Genomic DNA, 22,360 nt, shown 5'->3' with positions numbered 1-22,360 from the left:
CTTGATCAAATCAGTTATTGAAGCTTGTGCATAGGTCACGAAGTTCTTGTGCCATGGTTTTCAGCTCCATCAGGTCATTTAAGGTCTTCTGTACACTGTTTATCCTAGTTAGCCATTTGTCTAATCTTTTTTCAAGGTTTTTAGCTTCCTTGCGATAGGTTAGAACATGCTCCTTTAGCTTGGAGAAGTTTGTTATTACCGACCCTCTGAAGCCTACTTCTGTCAACTCGTCAAACTCATTCTCCATCCAGTTTTGTTCCTTGCTGGTGAGGAGTTGCAATCCTTTGGAGGAGAAGAGGTGCTGTGTTTTTTGGAATCTTCAGCTTTTCTGCTCTGGTTTCTCCCCATTTTGTGGTTTTATCTATCTTTGGTCTTTGATGTGTGTGACCTACAGATGGGGTTTTGGTGTGGATGTCCTCTTTGTTGATGTTGATTCTATTCCTTTCTGTTGGTTAGTTTTCCTTCTAACAGTCAGACCCCTCAGCTACTGGTCTGTTGGAGTTTGCTAGAGGTCCAGTCCAGACCCTGTTTGCCTGGGTATCACCAGCAGAGACTGCAGAACAGCAAATATTGCTGCCTGATCCTTCCTCTGGAAGCTTCCTCCCAGAGAGGCATCCACCCGTTTGACATGTCTGTTGGCCCCTACTGGGAGGTGTTTCCCAGTCCCACTACACGAGGGTCAGGGACCCACTTGAGGAGGCAGTCTGTTCTTGGAGCTTGAATGCTGTGCTGAGAGAACCACTGCTTTCTTCAGAGCTGTCAGACAGGGACGTTTAAGTCTGCAGAAGCTGTCTGCTGCCTTTTGTTTTACTATGCCCTGCCCCAAGAGGTATAATCTATAGAGGCCGTAGGCCTTGCTGAGCAGTGGTGGGCTCCGCCCATTTCATGCTTCCAGGCCTCTTTGTTTATACTGTGAGCTACTCAAGCCTCAGCAATGGTGGATGCTCCATCCCCCATCCAGCTGCAGCATTACAGGTCGATCTCACACTGCTGGGCTAGCAGTGAGTAAGGCTCCGTGGGCATGGGACCTGCCGAGCCAGGCACAGGAGGGTATCTCCTGGTCTGTCGGTTGCTAAGACTGGGAATAGCGCAGTATTTGGTCAGGAGTGTACCTTTTCTCCAGATGCATTCTGTCACAGCTTCCCTTGGCTAGGAAAGGGAAATCCCCCAACCACTTGTGCTTCCTGGGTGAGGCGATGCCCTGCCCTGCTTCGGCTCACCCTCCATGTGCTATACCCACTGTCCAACCAGTTCCAGTGAGATGAACCAGGTACCTCAGTTGGAAATGCAGAAATCACCCATCTTCTGTATAAATCTCGCTGGGAGCTGCAGACCGAGCTCTTCCTATTCGTCCATCTTGGAAGCGACCCCAGTGTTCACTCTTTTTCAGGCCTCGTGTGGTCTTCTTTGTGTGGAGCACAGCCAGTCAGGCAGCCTAGGCTGTGTGGGAAGCTTATCAAGGATCTGTCTGTTACATTTCTGTCCCTTCCTGTAGTTTGCTGCTTTCTCCAACTGGGACCATAACCTAAGACTAGGAGAGATGCTAGCATTCCCCATTCACTGCTGCTATCAAATCGAACTGGAGTCTGCTCGCCTGGTGCAGTGACACCAGATGTCTATACCAAGTGTGCTGCAGGAGAAAGGAAGTTGTTTATTTTTCAGGCCACCAAGCAAGGAGAAACAGGCAGCTAACATTGAAATCCTGACCTCCCTGATGGCTTACAGGTAATGGTTTTTAAAGACAGAAGTAAATTTTGGAAAAGCAGAAGTTACAGGCAAAATTGTAAATCAATACATAGAGATTACAAATTGATTTTGGCCTAAGAGGGCAGGATGTTCTTTAAGTGGGGGCTTACTGAACATAGGCACATTCAAAGATTTTCTGATTTGCAGTTGGTTAAGGAAGAGAAGCTTCCTTAATTTGGGTTAGCAGGAAATAATGTTAGCTTTGGCTGATGGGAATGACTTTCTCCAGGCCCCTCAGGAAAATATTTAAAATAAAGAATGGTGGTCAGAGGTCAGTCTCCAGTTCCCCCTTCTCTGAGGCCTATGACAAGTCTGTTGAGTTGGAATCCAGGTTCCTGAAAACAACTTGGAGATACAAGTTATTATCTTTAGTTTCTATAAGAGAACTAAACATCCGGTGATTCCAGTTTCCTTGGCTGTTGTTTGAGGCTATTATCTTCTTGATTAGCAAGTGAGAATTTACTTCTCCGGGATAGCTTTGTCTCTCGAATTTCCCTTGCAGGAACTCAGGGTTTTCCTTTATTTCCAGGCTTGCAGGGGGCCCCCGCAGGCCCTAAGAGGAGGTCCGTGCTCTGTCTCACTGCCTTGAGTAGATTTTCTACTTCCTTTTCAAATCCAGCCACTTCCTGAACCTCTAAACCCCACCTGCTGACAGCAGTCTGCTGGTTCTCTTGGCTAACTCAGCCCTGGTAATACCTTACTGGTCATGGAACTGTGGTGTGGAAGGGACAGGAACTGCCCCAGGTAAGAATGCCATACACTGTCAGTGTAACTTTTCTCTTACAGCCTAAGGGGCGATAGTTGGCAACAGGGTCATTTAACCATTGGATCCATAAACACAGAGCCTGGGACTTGGACTTTGCAAGAGCCTAATAAAATGTTGGGATCCTGGAAGGAAATTACTAATGATAAATCTGAAACTATAAAATTCATATTAATAAATGTTTAAGCTTTCACAAAATGAAACATGTTTCCCAATCAACTGCAACTCATTTCAACTCATATGATTTTATGTGCATCTCCTATAAAGTGGGATGTAGGATATTTGATACAATGTGGGTAAGGTAAGGCTTCCAAAAAACTTAAGAGTGCATGGAGCCGGTAGAGGTCTTGGAAAAGCCTTTGTTGGTAGCTAGAAGGTTTCCCTCTTACCCCATGAGCAGTCTTGAAATGGATTCGTGTGGCCTCTTCTACTTGCAAAAAATGTTGGCCCCGCTGGTTTCAAGCCACATCTCTCCTGGACCAGCCTATGCTATGATCAAGACTGAGGGTGAAAGGTGTTCCTTAGTCTCAAGGTGAAAACCACTTGAAAGAACAGCATTTTCAAGGAAGGAAGGAATCCAGCATTTCACAGAGGCAGTGGGTGGTTTGAAAGAAGAGGAAAAATATATGCTTAATCTTTTGATCTGTCAAATGAAAAGCATGTTCTCAAGTGAATAGATGCAATACACAGGGGCTTAATTACTCATCTTGGGGAGGGAAAATAAAACACGAAAATAATATGTTTATTCTGTGTGGGGTTGTATAATATATGCATGACAGAATCATGAAAATTTGAAGTGGGTAATGCGTAGGGTTAGCCTAGCCATTCCCTGGAGCCAGACTGGGGTCACTGTTGCTTTGTATTCCAGACTCCTCCGTCTCGTCTAATTGGCAGCATGGGTTAGGGTTCTTTTGCCATTGATTTTTTAAGTTGAAGATTCTCCATGGAAGTGTATAGAGTGTCATTTAAAGCCTATTGGGGGTGCATGCATTGTCTTCTGTTTCCTCTGTAAATAAGGGGTCCTTCTAGCCTCTGGAGAGCCATGTAGCTTATGGGACTAAGTGACGGAAAAAGCAAAACTCCCTTGCTTTCCCCCAAAAATCCATTTGCCCAAATTCTTAGAGCAGTTGAGCTGATGGTGGGGGTAGGGAGGGGACTGATCAACTCCGAGCCTCTTAGCCTGGTTTGTAGAAGAGCTGCCACTGTAATAATCTTAGAATTGTACAGGGCTTCCAGAAGTTGCTAGTTGTTTTATTATTCACTCTTGCCTATGCAATTCCTGACAACTCCCGGAGGATATTAAGTCAGGTATGGGTCCCCTTTTACAGATACAGAAACAGATTCAGAGAGAGCAGACAACTGGTTCAAAGTCACGTAACTGATGGTTGGGGAGGGCAGGACCCAAACCCTGCCATTTGGTCCCACATGATTCCCAGTGATTCCTTCTATATTATTGGGACAGGATTTTTGGCCCACACCTCTTCCTTTGGAATGGTAGGTAGCTGGATTCAAAACAATCAGGAGTATTCCTGATCTCTGTGTATGCCTCCTATGGTAACATAAGAGAAAGCCCAAGTGGCTACTTCAGGATGGTCCTTCTGGGAGAGTGGGATACAGCTGGGGGGCATCACAAAGTCACAGGGTTTCACCTACAACTGTTTCCATTTAGAAACATGAATTTTGACTTTTAGGCATAGTGTCTGGCGGGGGAAAGCCCTGGATGTGGAATAAGGTGAATTGGGTTCAAGCCAGCTTTGTGTACCTAGATAACATTAAGGAAGTTATTTAATGCATGGTCTGCAAATTCTTGTTCCCAAAAAGATTTAATAATTTTCAAAAATGACTATGGTGCAAGATAAACTATTACCATGCAAGACAAAACACTAAAAATAAGTTTAAAAATTGAAGGAAACATTAGTTAGGACACTTGGAGGCAACCTTAAGAAAGAATCACGAAAGGGAAAAGGTTCAAGGACATTTGGATAAAGGATAAAGTGTGGATGTCAGTTACACATACTGCTTGGTAATAAAGGAACCAGAGTATTTAATAGTCTGTATTTTAGGATCATCAGTGGTAGTCCCAATTTCTTCAGCATCAAAAGAGTCACATCAAATATTTATTTCCTTTCTTTTTTTTTTCCTGAGACAGTCTCCCTCTGTTGCCCAGGCAGGAGTGCGATGGTACAATTTCGGCTCATTGCAACCTCTGCCTCCCAGGTTCAAGCGATTCTCCTAACTCAGCCTCCTAAGTAGCTGGGATTACAGGCATACACCACCATGCCCAGCTAATTTTTGTATTTTTAGTGGAGACAGGGTCTCACCATGTTGGCCAAGCTGGTCTGGAACTCCTGACCTCAAATGATCCACCTGCCTTGGCTTCACAAAGTATTGGGATTACAGGCGTGAGCCACTGCACCCAGCCAAATTTTTATTTTGAAAGCAAAACGGAGCTCAGAGTGGGGTTGCTGAAATACACTGCATGAAGTCCTATCCACTTGCTGAAGAAGGGTCACATGCTGGGCTGTCAGCTTCTGAGCTGACAATGCAAAAGGGAACCACAGTCTAATTCGGGCACCAGTAAACCTTTTCTTTAATAGACCAGATCATATATAATATTTATTTATTTATTTATTTATTTATTTATTTATTTATTTATTTATTTTGTAGAGACGGAGTCTTGCTCTGTCACCCAGGCTAGAGTGCTGGAGTGCAGTGGTGCGATCTCAGCTCACTGCAATCTCCGCCTCCGGAGTTCAAGCAATTCTCCTGCCTCAGCCTCTCGAGTAGCTGGGATTACAGGTGCCCGCCACCACACCCGGCTAATTTCTTTTGTATTTTTAGTAGAGACGGGGTTTCACTATGTGGCCCAGGCTTGTCTCGAACTCCTGAGCTCAGGCAATCCACCCGCCTCGGCCTCCCAAAGTGCTAGGATTATAGGCGTGAGCCAGTGCACTCGGCCCACAGATAATTTAGGCTTTGCAGGCCACATCCATCTCCGCTGCATTTTCTATTTTGCTTGTTTTGCTTTATTTTGTTCTTCACAGCTCTTTAAAATTCTTAGCTTGTGGACCATACAAAAACAAGTTATGGGCCAGATTTGACCATAGCTTACTGACCTGTGTTGGATAGATGTTCACTTTCAATAAGTTCAAAACAAGTTGCTTTAGGGAGACACAAAAGCCGTAGATGCTAAAATCATAGAAAAATGTGTTTAGCGAGTCTTCATTGAGTGGACACTGTACAGCAATGTTCATGTTTTAACGGTCATCTGGGGGAAGGATTGATATCCTCCGTTGAAAGCTGATGAACCAGACAAGGATCCTATTGATTCCAAAAATGGATCAGCTCCACTTGAGGTGAGAGGCAAGTCATTTTACCTCTCTGAGCCACTGTTTTCTCCTCTAAGATGGGGATAAAAATAAGTGTCCTGCTCACCTTCCAGGGTAATTGCAGGGATCAAATGAAATTCTATATGTGAAATTGCCTTTAAACGATTCTAACAACCTTTAAAGTGTTAGTTACTATTTATCAGCTCAGACATAGTCAGCTGCAGGGGAGCTGGTCTGTGCCAACCACACTCCTGAGAGACCACAGATGTCCCTGTTCTGAAGAAGATTCCAATCTAGGAAGAGAAGGGAGGCAAAAGAGGCGAGCACATGTATACATGTGTATGCATCAGCCCTGAACTCCAGGAGCTCGTGGTGGGTAAGGCTGCCGTGGCACCAAAGTCACAAAATTAAATGCAATATATACTAAAGTGACCACAGAGAGGCACCCAGCAACTTGGCTGGCTGAGAGTTATTTGCTCAAGGCCTCGAGGTTACTGTTGCAATAATGTGCGAAGACCTTCCTTTAAGTACTTACTTTTTGCCAGATGTTGTGGGTGGCCCCTTTATACACATTATCTCATTGAATCTTCACAACTATCCAAGGAAATAGGTCTTAGTATCTTGATTTTTCTGATGAGGAGACTGAGGCTAGAGTTATCAGGGAAATATCACCTGACTAGTCGGTGGAAGAATTGGGATGCTGTGAGTGGTCAGAAGTAGGTGAAACTAGCCTGGTGGGCTTCCTGGATGAGGCAGGCATGGTTTTAGTGAAAGAGAGTGCTGTGGGATCTAGCAAGCAAGGTGAGTTCAGCTTCCTCTTATTAGGCACACTCCCAAATTCCCTAGGTCCTTTTTGCCAACGGTCTTGGCTTTTCTCCTCTATTCACAAGGGTGAGCTAGGTAGACAGGCAGTTTGCAGGGGCCAAATTTATTATTATTCTCTGGGACTGGGCTTAATTTCCCAGAAACAACAGGAGGCCTAGAATCAGGGGCTGTCGGTGGGGTCTGTCTCTGCCCCTGATTATTGTGAGACCTTGAGAAAGTCACTTTCCTTGCCTCTGCTCAGGTTTTGCCTCTGCAGATGGAGAAAGTCGCTGCTCTTTTAGGACTCTGGCACTTGTAAAATATACTAGACTGCAATGTCTTCAAAGGCAGGAGCTGCATCTAATGGTAAGGGAGTAATGTTTTCCAAGAATGTCAGAACACCAGGCATCGGATCCTGGGCCCACAGGGTACTGAGGCATCCCGTAAGTGAATTTTCCAAATATCTGAGGCTTGCCTTTTGAAAACGTCACATTTTATTTCATAGAACTGAAAACAGAGATCTTATTCACATGTTGCACTTTTTCTTTCTTATCTTATTAAACAGAGCATACCAGTTATGATCTTTTCATTTCTAATCCAGCTCATTTTTGTCTTGTAAAATTCTCGGTACATTTATTGAGCTTATATAAAGATGCTTTCCTTTGTACTACATGGCCCCTTGATATTTCTCCAACTATCTGACGCCAACTGGGTGTTCAGGAATTCAGTTCACTTTTGACGCTAACTCCTGGAGTTCATGCAGACCCCACAGGTTAAGGGCTTAGTTCCAGAAGACGGCCCCATGTCAGATGTCAGCTGAAAATGAGGTGTCCAGGCTACCACACCTCTGCCGAGCCACTGCACTTTTGAGACTTCTCAGGCCCCCCCTTCTCAAGTTTGATAACTTGCTAGAACAATTCAGAAAACTCCAGAAATGTATTTTACTTACTATTGCTAGTTTCTTATGAAGGCAATGACTCAGGGGCAGCCAAATGGAAGAGACGCATGGGGGCTGGGGCGGCAGGGTGCAGAGCTTCCACGCCCTCTCTGAAGAGTGATATGACCTCAATATGGGTGATACTTCTTCAGCTTGGCATAAGAAACACCAAACAGCCCTGTAGTTTATTCCTTTTCCTGTAGGGTAATGTCTCCCTAAGCTTAATAAAGCATACTTCTTTTCATCTTATTTTACTTTCTTTTTTTTTTTTTTTCGTAGACCTCTCATGATTTTAAAGTTGTTCCCTGAACCCTCAACAGCTGCTGGTTGTGCTGAGCTAAACATGTTACCCTATGGGAAGAGTGTCTTCCTCTGTAACAGTGCCTACCGCTGGAGGTACTGAATTCTGTGGGTTTGACTCTTTCTTGCCTTGTTAATTGCTAATTGATTTCATTGTCCTTAGCTTCGGTAACCTCTAGGTCATCGTCAAGCCCAAGAACACAACATATATCTCATTTCCAAACTCAATTCTTCCCTGAATGACATGGGGGGACTTTGTAAACAGGTTGAGTTGTGAGTATCATTTATATTCATTAGCGCTAATTATTATGTACATTCAGCCAGAGGCCGAAACACATCTTTTATAAATGGAAAGGGTGTGTAAATAAATGGCTACTTCTGCACATTACATTAAATATGGTTTTTCTTTTTCTTCCCCTTCTTTCCTCGTCTGCTATGATTCCATGTCTCCCCCACTTCCTCACCTCCACTCCCAATTAGAAAATTTGCTCACTATTTCCCCTGTCTGGTTTTTAAATTTTTTTTTTTCTTAATAGGAGGGGAAGAAAGGGAAGAACATAATCATTAATTTCTCGGGTGTCTGGTCTGTTAGCTTTTTCTCTTTCTTTTGATCTCATTATTTTATTCTACCAATACTACTTATGTCATCAGAATTATCTTGAAGGATACCTGATGAATCCCACTTCTTTGATCGATGGTTGCAGAGTTGGTGAGAGTGAGCTTGTCTGGTCACTGCCTGAGATGGTGCATAAGCCACGGCTCTTCAACACACACTTGGGTGGCTGGGCCACCATGCCCATGAGGGTCAGTGGCCCTTCCCACGTGACAATTGGCAGGTGGATATAGGCCTCTTCTACTTCACAAAGATGTGGTCGGCAAGGGAACAGCATGCCAGAGGGAGAGGAGAGGGGTTGGCTCTTCAGTACACCACTTTCAGAAGGTTGCCAGCCCTGATTTCATCCAGTGGTTTATTTACCACTGAAGGAGTGAAGGATGTGCCATCCCAAATATGCCAGATTAGTATATTGATTATTTCAAGTTGAAAACATTGGAGAAATTGTTTCAGAAAGGGTGAGCTGAGCTGTCTCTTCCTGCATGCAGCAAGGGACAAAGATTCCTCTAGGAGGGGAGTCCTCACTAAAGCATGGTGAGAAAATATTCCTATCACCCACAGACTGGTGATTGGAGGCTGCAATGGACCTGAATTAACATACTTCCTGAAGCAACCCTATCTTCCATCTGTTTCACCCCTGCTATATCTCCTAGTGATTCGCCTAGAAAATTTGCTACCCTTAGCCAGATTTTCTTTCTTTCTTTTTTTTTTTTTTTTGCCCTGCCATTTTTTTCTCAAATAAATTGCTCTCTGTCTCCATCTTGCTTTGGCCACTTCTTCAGACTTTACTTTCTTATGCAGATCCCCATGGACATGCAACATGAATGAAATGTGTGTACTTCTCTCTTGTTCATTCATCTTCCTAGTGTCAGTATACAGATCCAGCTGAATATCCCACCAAGAGCTGAAAGGAGGACTGGAGGTGATCTCTGGCTTCCCTACATCGTGCCTGTCACGTTTCCAGAATGCTGTGCTCTCAAAGGGTTACATCCACATCACAGGGGCTGGTCCTCAGCTTTGGAGTTGGTCACTTATTTCTACTTGCAATTCTGCTCAGCTTCGATTTTAGAGAACAAAAGTCTGATGTGCTGCTTTCAAAATACAGATATAATGATGTCAAATATAAAATGTTGCAAATAAGTTGTCAAAGTTTATTACACCTCTCTCTCTTCCCTGAGCATAAATGACATTGACTAGTCATAGCAGCAAATTCTTATTTTGGAGGGTGCTTTCAGTTTCTTGGTCTAATTATAGTATCAGAATAAAAAGTTCCATTTCCCCCTACAGTGGAACCAGTTGTCAGAACTTTGTTTCTTAAACTGTGGAGTTTTAAGTTTTGATGATAGCTACATTAAGGGTAGTTCTGGCATTTAAAATGAGACCCAAACAGAAAATGGAAGGTTGTTGGTTAATTCCCTTGGAGTAAATTAAAAGATGTATCTGCAGTTAAAATAGTAAAATCAATAGAACAAAAAATATATCTAAAGGTCATTTAAAGTAAAGGTGATTTTTAAAAAAGCTATTAAAAAGTACTTAATCGTGACTTTTAAAGTTTATATTTATAAAGAACGATTTTTCAATTAACATACATTGGTTTAATTCGTTGAACCTGTTGGCAGTGGTTAGGGATGATTTATCCTCCTACTTTCTTCCAATGCATATCTTTGCACATGCAAGCATTAGTTGAGGAGTTTATGATTTGGAGAAAATAGATAAGACAACCTGGGCAGATTGCCAAGCACAGGCTATATGGAATGTTCTGGGAGCCAAGATTGAAGTAGAGCCTGGATAAGGGATGATACCACAGTAGGAGTGACCCAAACTCTGGGCCAGCAGTTTAAAGATGTGGGTGGGTAGTTTGAGGTTTTGGAGCAGGTCATGACCATGTAGCAATCTAGAAACCCAGACTCTGGTTCTGGCTTCATTATTGACGAGCTGTGGAATCTTGAGCTAGAACATCTACTTCTCCAGGGCGAGTTTTTCGTGTGCACCATGGGAATCACAAAGCCTGTGCTATGGAAATTGTGAAAAGGCAATGAGACCAAGAAATAGAATTCCTATTAGAACCGACAGTGCCTACTTATGAGAGTACACCATCTTAGCTTAGGCTTCTCACTGATTCAGTTTTTGTAGTGATTTTTTAGATGTTAAAATGTGAAATAAGAAACTAAAAGACTACGGGTAACACTCTATTATACTAATATTCAGATTTAAGTCTTATAATAACAAGGGTAAATCATATGACAGTAGCAGAGATGGGGTTTGTTGAAACCTCGGGTAAAATTTATTGTTGTGTATCTACGCTATTGTGGAAACAAAATCAAGCAAACAAACTGAGGGAAAAACACCCAAAATCTTTTATTGTTTCTGCTTACCAATTTATTTGCTCTCAAAAAGAGTCAGAAGGAGAAACTTCAGCTAACTGCAAGGTAGATTTATATTTGTTTAAATACTATATGTTGCACCTTGATTTTTAAACTGTTAACCAGAGAGTCGAAGAGTTTTACAAAGCGCACAGAAAAGCTGGTAGTTGCATTCTACCTTTTGTTTTTGTGGTTTCTAAGTTCTTGCTGGTGTGACTGGAAGCTCTGATTTTTAAGAACTTCATGGTTCCTTTTATCTCCAGCAACCATTTTTATTTTCCTCCCTTTGACCCAATTGCATTGCAAGTCCAGCAAATGTTCTAAAGAAATGCTTCGGTGAGAATAGAGCACTTTGTATGACTGTATTAAAATGACTGTTTCAAGTTGGCTAACATGAGCACTGAATAAACACATATTGATATTATAGAACAAAATAATATATTAGTGCATTGCTCATTTGTGCTTCAATAGTCACCCTGATACTATTCGTCATGTGGGGAGTGACAAACACAATTACACCCGAGTGCTAATAGAGTGGAAGGGCAAAACTGCCTGACCTCGGCATCCCGGGTCGATTTAAATGTTTGATGTCTCATTGAATTAGTATCACAGTGTGAAAGACAAAGCTCAAACTAATGGAAATGAGCCTGGACATGCAATACTGCTGATTGGGCTGACATAATTAGAATAATATTCCGCACACAGCTAATAACAAGCCGAAGAAATAAATAACCAAGAGATAACCTAATTGCTGCATGCTTAAACGTTCTTTTGAATATGCTAAGGTTAGCATTTTCTATTTACTTATAAAGCACACGGGTGGACTTAAAAGAAAAATGTAGGGAGTATTGCAGAAGGAATGGCCACCAAAATGCAGTGCTCTCTGGAGGGCTTAGCCCCTCGGATCGCTCCCAGTGTCTGTTTCAACAGTTAGCAATAAACCTTATTGAGGGTCTACTCTGTGTCAGGCACAAGGCTTGGGTTTCTGGGAGAGAAACATGATATCATGGGTAACCACCCACTAATCTTGCCTTCCAGGGGCTTATAGCCTCCTGAGAGTGATGAGATATGTATAAAAACAGCACAAAATGGGAAAAGGTAAGTGTGAGAAGACAGATCCAAGGAGTGTTAAGGAAATTCCCCTGAGACAGACTTCATTCCCAACAGATTTGCAAATTCAAATTTGTTCTCAAGGAAGTACAAATAATTGACTGGGATAGCACCTGGGTTTCTTAGTGAGACACCTGAGGAAGATTCCAATTCCTCAGTTTCCAGCTTCTCAAGGAAGGAAAGGCAATGTTGGGCTTCACTTGCCAAATCTTTCCTTATGCTTGGAAGTACTCATAAAAATCCCTTCCAATTGTGTTTTTAAAGTTTTTGTAGTAGTTTTACCAATGTTATAGTGCTTTGCTTCTGCAAGTTTTAAGGCAAAGAGACATGCTCTGTTGACCTCAAAGTAACAGGCTTTATTGTGAGCCTCCAAACTGAAATAAGGAGATGCAGGAAAACTCTCAGAGGTGAAACACCCAGGCCTTGTGGAGAACGAGAGCTTGAATTGCTTTGGGTTCACTGGTGAATAACAGGTGCTGAATAAATATTTGTTGAATGAATACTCCTGGTACTTTACTTCAAATATCTCATTTAAGTCTTGCAGCAATCTGGAAATGGGAACTAATAATAGCTCCATTTTACACATGAGAAAATCAAGGCTTGGAGGGATTCAGTGACTTGACACAAGTCACACAGCTAACAATTGGTGGGGCCACTTCTGATCCAGAGTGTGTGGTGGCTATGACTGTGATTCTTTTTGGTTATGAAAGAAGAGGAAACCAGGTAGTAGGTTGAGGTGGAAACAGGCCCTTGAGACCAAGAAGCCATAAATAGGCTTCTAAGAAGAGGGGGAGCAGTCGGGGAGAAGGAACTGCTGATCTTCATGGATAGTGAGAAGGAGGACAGGTGAGTTTATTGCCATTGACTAACAAGAAAGCTGAGATTCAAAGAAATTAAGCAACTGCCCAACTAGCAAGTGGCACATTAGGACTAAACACTAGGATTTCTGAAGCTTGTTTTCCATCTTAACATGACATGCTCATCGTTGGCTTGTAGATCATTAAACTTCAAGAATATTTTAGTAATATTTGAAAACTAAATGAGCAAGCAGCAGCATGGGTTAGTGAAAAGAATACAGATCTAGGAATTAAGAGTCATAGGTCCTGGTCTGAACTTGGCACTGATTGGTTATGTGACTTTCACGTAATCACTTCTCTTTTGGGTGCTGGTTCCCTCCAGCTCTAAAATCCTAGTGAGCCATAGAATATTTTTTAGTTAGCTACTGTTTTAGATGACTGCCAGTTCGGCTCCTTGTGATTATAAAGCTAACTAGGAGTGGTTTCTGTGAAATCTCCATAAGTCTCCATAAGTCCCTTGGCAGTGATTCTCAAACTGTTTTGGTCAATGGATGACAATCCATAGAATCACCAACACCACTGTTTTTATAGCAAGATATCCCATAAGAGACTTTGCCAGAGAAAAAAAGCAAAATGGCATAGAGTTTCATGAGAATGTGATAAGACATACATTTGTGAAATATTAAATGAAAATTGTTTGTGCCCAAGTTCAAATCATAGGTTTCACAAACTCATCGATTTTTTTTAACATAAAGCTTTTTGAGCATCTATTGTGAGCCAGATGTGGTGTCAGTTATCTGCACATGTGTTACAAGAGGCCAGCTAACCTGTGGGTTCCTGGTGGGTTATGGACGTTACTTTAGGAACCACGGCCCAAGGGGAGACATAGTAGAGATGTTCTTTAAGTTACTATGGTGAAATGGCTTAATGTAAGAGGAGGATGATTATGGGAAAGATTTTTTAATTAGACCCGGGCTTTTAATATTTTGGCTAATTAAATCTTTTATTATGCAGTGAAAATGAGTTCTAGTATGCTTGAATTCAACTTGAAAAGGTGAGCTCATTCATGTTTGATTACAAGGTATGGTGCTACACCTAGGATGTCTGTGGAGAATAGGTCGACTATAGTCAAGTCTCTAGGGGAAATAACTTTGAGGATCCCATTTCTAGACAAGCATTCTTTATTAATATCAAAATGTTCAACAGTGGGTATTTTCTCCTATGCTTATAATGATTGCCATTGTGTTAGTTCAGACTCTCATAATTTCTCATCTAGATTATGCTCATAGCTTCCTAACTAGTCTTTTTTTGTGTGTAGTGGGATGACTACAGGGCTGCTGAGGGGTACTTCTGGAAAGGAAATTCATGTACGACAGACAGTCTTTTGGCTTCCTGTCCTTTAAAGGCTCACCTTTACTCTCAGGGCACAATCTAACTCTTTAGAAAAATCAAGGCCCCTCATGGACTGGCTTCAGGATCCCTTCACTGTTATCTCTCAGTCCTTTCCCTCTGCATCCTTTGCTCTAACTTTATAGAGCTCCCTGAAATCTTCTGAGTAAACCTTTCTCTACACACCCTCACCCATCTCCCCACTGGGTCTGTGTCTGCACAGACATGTTAGGAAACTTTTTCTTTGCTCCCTGGCTTATTCCTCCTGGTTCTTCAAAACTCAATAGTCACTTTCTCCAGGAAGTGGAGACCAGATCTGGCCCAGATCTCAGAAACTTCTGAGGTCCCTCTCTAAAGGAACCTGGAATTATGATTACTTGTTAAAGGCGTGCCTCTCCTATAGAGAGGATGTGTAGACAGCAGGCTCTAGAGTCGGGCAGCTTGTGTTGGAAGTTCAGCTCCTCCACATACTAGATGTATCCTCAGGTAAGCGCTCTGCTGCAGTTTCCTCTTCTATAAAACAAGTATAATAATGGTACCTATCTCCTAGGTGTGTTGTGAGGATTGAATATGTAAAATTCTTGAAACAGTGCCTGACAAATACTACATGCTCTACAAGTGTTAGCTATTACTATTAGTAGTGGTGGTAGTAGTAATAAATTTAAAATAAGTTAGAACAGTGCCTGGCACATACTGTAGTAACTGTTAAATAAATGCTAGTGATTATTACTAGCTCCATAGGAAGGTTGGATCAGGAGACTTGCAGTGAAAAGTAAGGACCCAGAATGCAGAGTGTTGAGGGCCATTAGGGGTGTCACTAGGAGGTTGAATGCTGACTCCTAATCTGAAGTACGGGAATTATCCCCTGCATTCCTGGCTCAATGGCTGGAATCTCAGCTCGGGATAGTTATTGCGGCTTTGCCATTGCCCTGGAGATGCTTCTTGGCAAGCAGCAGTGCTCAAGATCTGTATAAGATGGCAGCAACAAATGTGGTTCACGGCTGACTGGTTGGCCTTGGCAGTGACTGAGAAAGTCAATATTTAAAAAGCAATTTTTTTCCCCTCTGGCAAGAAGTGATGTCAGTGTTGGAAGGAGGGAGGCATGACAGGCTGGATGGAACCTGCTTTTGTGATATGTGAGATGTTCTCAATGTGAAATCGCTTGATGATTTTGTGATTAAACCCCACGACTGCCTATTTCTGATTTTGCTCTGGAGCTCACTGATAGCTGTGGAACTTGGGATTTCTGAACACATGGCCTTCATCATTGGGAAAGACTCAGCCTTACTATGGAATATCTTGTGCCGCTTTACAGGTGAGGTTGTTTTTGTTTTGTTTTCATGTAATAGCTTTTATTATTTCTCTTTAACTGAAAAGGGATGATGATAAATGTAATTTTTCTCTTTGAAAAGGGAAGATGAAAAATATAATTGCTCTCTCTCTCTCTCTCTGTGTGTGTGTGTGTGTGTGTGTGTGTGTGTGTGTGTGTAGGTGTAGGTGTTCCTTCCTTGGAAGGACAGATACAGGCCTATAGAGAAAAGCACATTAACTGTATTTAATTTTGTTGAGGGTTAAGAGCTTTAGTTTATTACCAGTTAATACTGAGCCATGCTGAGTCAGCCATGTCCATAAGTGTTTTGAGCAAGAGTATTTCTTTGCATTTAGTTTGCTGATCAGTTACTTAAATAGGTGTATTCAAAAGACAGCAGAAAGCCAAGGGGGGGAAATGCAAAAGCCAGTTGCCAATTACAACAGATGCCAGTGAATTATGGAGAAAAGAAAGGCAGTACTATTTACTGTACACAGTCCTTCAAAAAGATTGGTCATGTATTTAACATAACTGTGGGTCAGGCCATTGCTCTAGTAGCCAAGGGTATAGGAGGACACCTACCCATTTGCAGATAAGCCTCTGAGTGGCCAGAAGGGCTCTTCCTAAGAATTATCACATAGGGATTTTCAAAATGCAAAGCATGCCCACTAATTTTGAAATAAACCAAATACTAATACAGCTCCCTAGTTGCTTCTGGCTAAGATAATCAGACTAAACAAAACAATGAATTTATTAAACTCCTCATGAGACATGTGAGCTTAAAAACTTTACTATGGAGGCTGGAAATATACCTGGGAAGGAAACATTGGACCTTTGAGTCACTGAGGTATTGAAAACATGCTAAACCAATAGCAGGGAGTGGGTGGCAAAACAGATGGGAAAACAGTTCTGATATTGACCTAGCATTTATCCATACAGGACTTCTAATAGTCACAAGAGAAGGCCTGCCTCTGCTTTTGTGAATATGAGAATTATCATTTTAGTGTGTGCTGCTTTTGTTATACAATCTACTATTTTTGTCATTTGACCACTTTTTGTTTTTTTTTTTTGAAACAGAGTCTCACTCTGTTGCCCAGGTTGGAGTGCAGTGGCACAATCTTGGCTTACTGCAACTTCTGCTTCCCAGGTTCAAGCAATTCTCTCCTGCCTCGGCTTCCTGAGTAGCTGGGATTACAGGCATGTGCCACCACACCAGGCTAATTTTTGTATTTTTAGTAGCAACGGGGTAATTGCCATGTTGGCCAGGCTGGTCTCAAACTTCTGATCTCAGGTGATCCTCCTACCTCGGCCTCCCGAACTGCTGGGATTACAGGCATGAGCTACCATGCCTGGCCCACTGGATCACTTTTACAGAGCCCCCTTGTGTGCAGAGCATTAGCTACCATGAGTGTATGAGAGAACATGCACAGCTTTGTGCATTCATGTAAAGGGTCCCTTTGTTGTGTAGCCTGACATTTCTTTTTTATATATATATATTGTTTCTTAATGGAGAAGGACTTAGGAGGGACAACAGACACCTTACTTGTTATGTTTTAATCTAGTTGTGAAATGTTAGAAAATACATCAAAAGGTCTTTATGTGGAAGCAAGAAAATGTTGAAATCTTTTGGTAAAACCCATTTCCATTCATTGCTATTAAGAAGGACTGAGTGGCCACCAATGTCTAATCTGGGGTTTATGAATGAATATATTTTGGGAATGGACCACCTGAAACAACATCATCATCCCAAGTAAAACAAAGTTTTATTGTATTCTATATACCCAATCTTGGCTTTCCGTCTTCCTCAGGATCTTTTAGTAGAAAGAAATGAGAGCTGATGAACCAATTCATATTAGAATAGTTATCAACTAACGCTGAAAGTTTAAACCATTTGGTCTTGTGTTAGCTCCATAAGGTGGTGAACTGAGTTATGGTGAATGATCAGGGAATGGGGTTCTCATTATTTTTATACCAAAATGTATGGCCAATTCACAAATAATAATAAGATTACATCAAGATATACTGTAGGAAATTCTGTTCAGAATCAGGCACATCAGAATTTTCTAAGGCACGAAGCTATCATTATGGATACGAATTCTGGTAAATTCGGAAATATCGTAGATAGAATTTCCTACTGTTAGAATGTGAGATAAACCAGCTCTCACGATAAGGAATAGAAATTCTCCTATCGGTCTTACATAAGATGGCACAAATAAAGCAATAAGATTGATTAATCCCAATGTTGTTGCCATTTCTGTTTTATGTGAAACTGAAGTCCATCCCCATTGCGTGCTGGCTCCTTTATCTTGAACTGTTATTCAGCTGTTAATAACAGTAGTTTATATTGTTGAACACTTACTATGTGACAGGCACTGCTATGAATTTCAGAAACATTATCTCACTAAATCTTCTCAATAGCCTTTTAAGAGGCAGGTATCATTATCACCTCCATTTTTCCAAGGGCAACCCTGAGACTCATAAAGGTGAAGTCAGACAGTAAGTGGCAGTAAGAGGAAACTGTGACTCAGGCAAGGTAGGTAAGTCTCCCAGTATGACCTAGATGATAGAGGGCAGAGCTGGAAATTTTGTGTGGAAGGAAATGGGGATTGGTCTTCTGACATAATGGATTAGGGTGGGTACCAGAGAGGGAAAACTCAGCGAATGACTTATTCCATTATTCAAGGAGAAGTGGTTAGGGGACATAATTATAATTGTGAGGATGCACATGATGAAATGAGACAACTTGTTCACTAATTCCAAAGCCCTGCTCTTTTAAAAATTTTTATTATTTACAGATTTGTTAGAATAGCCAGCAAGCACAAATTCCAATTCTGCCACTTACTGGCTATGTAGCCTTGCGCAAATTACTTCTTAAAGTTCCCTTACTGGTTAAAACATGTGGACCAAAAAATGGCCTATTCAATATTGTTAGGGCACTTAACTACTGTACGCGACATACATGTTATCATGTGTAACACCAGGGAGGTCTTCCATAGATGATAGCTATGACTATTATGCAAATCATTCTCATTCTGGAAAGACCAGCAGAGAGAGAGAGGAAGTTGAGATGGATTAATGGTTCTCAGCAAGGGAACTGTAACTACTCTTGGTCATAGGGGAACATTGCAGAGGAGGAATGTTTTAAGATGGCCCAGATTGGGCAAGGGTAAGAAGAAGATAATGGGCTTCATTTTGGACACAGAAGAAGAGGGTTAGAAGTAATATCTTAGAAACTTCTTTGGATACAGGCAGCAATTAAAACAATGTGAATGGAGGGATTATTTGCAGAAATAAGTTTAAAAAATGTGAGATAGGATGCACAGGGCTAAGTAGAATTTAGCCAGTAGTAAGAAGAGAAGAATGCATATTTGTGTGTGTGTGTGTGTGTGTGTGTGTGTGTGTGTGTGTCTGTGTGTGTATGCAGGCAAGGCTGGGAAGGTTATGTTTCTTATAATAAATGCTGTGTCCCCCTTTCTAATAGCTTTAAATAATTGCTACAGAACAGGTGAATAAAGTAAGATAAATTTTGTATTTAGCATATGTGGAAATATTATGAATAGTTGCAGACTCAATTCACTTTCATGCCCTTTGACAATCTGATAATTTTTGCAAAGATGTACTTAAAATGCTGTTTCATGCAAAGTTCAGATTTTTTCCCCTTGTTTAAAAAATACACGACATCATTAATTTGCAGGCCTGTATATTAATTTTGCTGAGAGCACCATTTATTTCTCTTTCCTTCCACTTTGTTTAAAGTCAGTTGTTGACAACTCTCAAGCGTGTCAAGCTCTCATCGCTAATAATTGCTTAAGGACCCCTAACTTCTACAAATGTTGGTTCCAGCTCCAAACCCCATGCTAGCCCTGGAAGAAAAAAAAAAGAGAGGGGGGAAGAAAGAACTTCTTCTGATGAATTTTTGATTTTCCTTCTTAACAAAGAAATGTCTGAGATTCAAAGCAATAGCTTAAAGTGATATTATAAAATAGAATATGGAGTGCACTGTTCTGAATGACTCTTTGCTTTTAATGTGGGGCTGAAAAATTGTCAGTGCCTTTTTTGATTAGATGGGATTTTTTTTTTGTTCTTGATCTAAGAATTGAGGAGAAAAACATGCTACTTGCATTTGAATATGGCATGAGCAGAGATGTAATGTATTGGAGAGAGAGTAATAGCAGCAACGCCTTAAGGCAGCACCTGTATCTTCGGGTCAATGCCATCTCGCTTTAGATCGCTGCTGCGCCACTCTTTCTGCGGCTGCTTTATTAGGCCTAATTAGGCGGGCTGTCACTTTTATTGGTGATGGGAAAGGAAGATAAGTAGATCACTTGTGTCATCTATCTCTATCCGGACATGTCTAAAAAGTCTAAAGTAATTGCTGTAGGCCACAAATATATACCACAAGAGGCAGAGGGAGTTGGGGGGAAAAAAAAGAGAAAAACAAAAACAACAAAACACCCAGAACTGTAATAAAAAAATAGAAAAGGTTAAAAAAAAAAAAAAAACCTCTAGAAATGCCTTACCTTTGGCACTGCTGTGTGTAATTTCAAACCCACAAAGAAGAGCGTGTGAAACATCCTGGAAGCCCTTTTGTTCTGAGGCAGAAAGTTGTCTAATGGATTTTGTGAGAGCTGAATGGAGGTGGGGTAAGGGAAAACGCTGCCTACTTAGGAGTTGAGCAATAGACTCTCAAGAAAAAGTTGGTGCAAGTTGTAACAAGAATTCCACATATGGTACTACTGAGCAGTAGAAATCAACATTAATTTAAAAGAATCCCAGATCTGCAATTTTTTTCTTTTTTTGTGTGGTGACTGCAATAGTGGGAGGAAAGGGGTTTCTGAAAGATTTTATAATGGGGTTCTATATGAGAATAAATATTTCCTCCCATAAAAAAATGTCTGTAAAAATGGCGCCAGTAAAGATAAAGAGCCTAGTGGACATTGATAATGTTGTCTTTAGGCATGATCAACTGCTTAATGCTGTCAGAAAACAACTTCTCTTCTCTGCAGGACTCCTTACCAACCAGGTACTTCTGATAATTGACTGGCAAACCTGGTTTATTCCAAATATTAGCTCAATGTTCTCTCTCCCAGCTTCTTGGTGGCTGGCCCTTGACTATGCACTGTTGATTATGGCATTTGAATGGACTGTCTTTACCCAATCATCTCCTTAGTAAAACCGTAAGTTATATGTAGAAGCCATATTTTATACTTTTCTTCTGCCCGTGCCATGCCTAGAATCATGCTAAATATGTACTAAGGACTTGAAAAATAGTAATTTTATTAGTTTCTTAACCCTGTGACTGAGTGGGTTTTTCAGTGTCAAATGAGAACTTAAATTTACTGTGTTACACAGAAAATGTTGGTCCTGTAAAACAATTTTTAAAACAATTATGAAGCACCCTTAATGATAATTACATGATACCAAGATGTTTGCACCAACACAGTCCAAATTTCTGCCCATCACTTTAAGGTTTATTATATATATTATCAAATATATAGATTGGCTCGATGGAATTTATTCCCGAGAAGTCTATAGTTGATATTCTCCACCCTGGGAAGACAGACTGTTATAATTAGGCAACTGCTTTGGGGAGGCAAGACCATATAGACAATGTGTTCAAACATTTCAATGTTATTTTCATATTGCTTTGTCTACATAATAAGAAGTGCAACTTGTAATCTATCTACATAATAAGAAATACATTTACTATGTGCCAGGCACTTTGCTAAGGGTTTTACACACATTATTTCATTTTAGTTTGATCAAACCCTCTGAAGTAGATATTAGTGTGCTCAATTTACACACAGCTGAGGCTGGGAGCAATTGAGTATCTTTCTCAAGTCCACATAGCTAGTAAATGGCAGAGCTGGAATTCAAACTCAGGTCTGTTTGATTCCAAAGTATGCACTCTAAACCACTGTTAGACTCAGTCTCCTACTTCTGCACGTTGCTCAAGAGAAGGATTTGCTTCTTTGAGAGAACAAAAATTCCAACTCATAGACTCATGGAATTTCAGCTTAGAACTTTTATCATCGATTTTGTTAAGTTGATTGAGTTGCCTTAGGGTATGACAGTTGGACTTAGGAACAATTTTTATTTTTATCTTTGACTTTGAACATTAAATAGCAGTAAAAATAGGTGTGGATTCTTTTTGTCTTAAATAAACCATGCAGAAATCAGATTTTGGAAATACTTGTCATTAGAGGCAGGAAGAGGCAGGACTTTAAGATCCTGTCCAAATCTTGTCTAAAATATCCCCACCCTTTGACTCTTCAGTTTATTGTATAAATAAAAATAATAAAAACAAAAAAATTAAAGTATTTATAGAATGCCTGCTACATGACAACTGAGATTGGGGTATTAATCTCTCTTTTATAGATAAAGAATTGAAGTTCTCAAACCCAGTCCTGTTCTTTCTTCTCTTCTTTTCTGCTTTCCAGGAAAAGGGTTTCCAATGGGGCAAAAATATAATGTTGCATTGCTCAAAAATTCAGGGAAGGTGTGGTGTGTGGGGCACTTTGACACCTGAAGAACTGCAACAAGATTCTAGTCATCTGGAAGAAATGGAACCTCCCATTTGGAAGTAGTGAAATGAAGACCTGAGGTCAAGGGCACTTAGGCATGTTTTGGTCACTTCACAGTCTTCTGCTATTTATTTTATTAATTGACACAAAGTTTGATCCAATGATATTTTTAGGAGCCATATGCTGGATCAAATCAACTCTGTCATCTTGTTCTATCAGTTTCTAATGAGTCACTGTTTCTGGTGCAGGGCTGGCAAAAAGCTGTCGTCTTGCCATTCTTCTTTCCAGGTGTCAGGGCAGGCATTGCCAATTTGTTACAGTTCCTAGCTTTCCAAGGCCAGACTCAATACCAGAGTCTAAACTTTGTGCTTCAGTA

The 22,360-nt window shown here is 41.0% G+C and overlaps 1 long non-coding RNA gene across 1 annotated transcript in view; it reads left to right on the top strand.

Moving 5' to 3' along the window:
- Nucleotides 1-15,190: 15,190 nt before the first annotated feature.
- LOC117976036 (uncharacterized) overlaps nucleotides 15,191-22,360 on the top strand; it is a 149,410-nt gene continuing 142,240 nt past the window's right edge. Inside the window, exon 1 of the long non-coding RNA XR_004666529.3 lies at nucleotides 15,191-15,466. This is a non-coding gene — a long non-coding RNA (uncharacterized LOC117976036). The remainder of the gene's footprint in view (nucleotides 15,467-22,360) is intronic.

The sequence above is a fragment of the Pan paniscus genome, chromosome 16, assembly GCF_029289425.2.
Source record: "Pan paniscus chromosome 16, NHGRI_mPanPan1-v2.0_pri, whole genome shotgun sequence".
In the NCBI taxonomy this organism is placed as follows: Eukaryota; Metazoa; Chordata; class Mammalia; order Primates; family Hominidae; genus Pan; species Pan paniscus.
The sequence above is the reverse complement of the archived record's forward strand: the minus strand, read 5'-3'. Positions and strand labels throughout refer to the sequence as shown.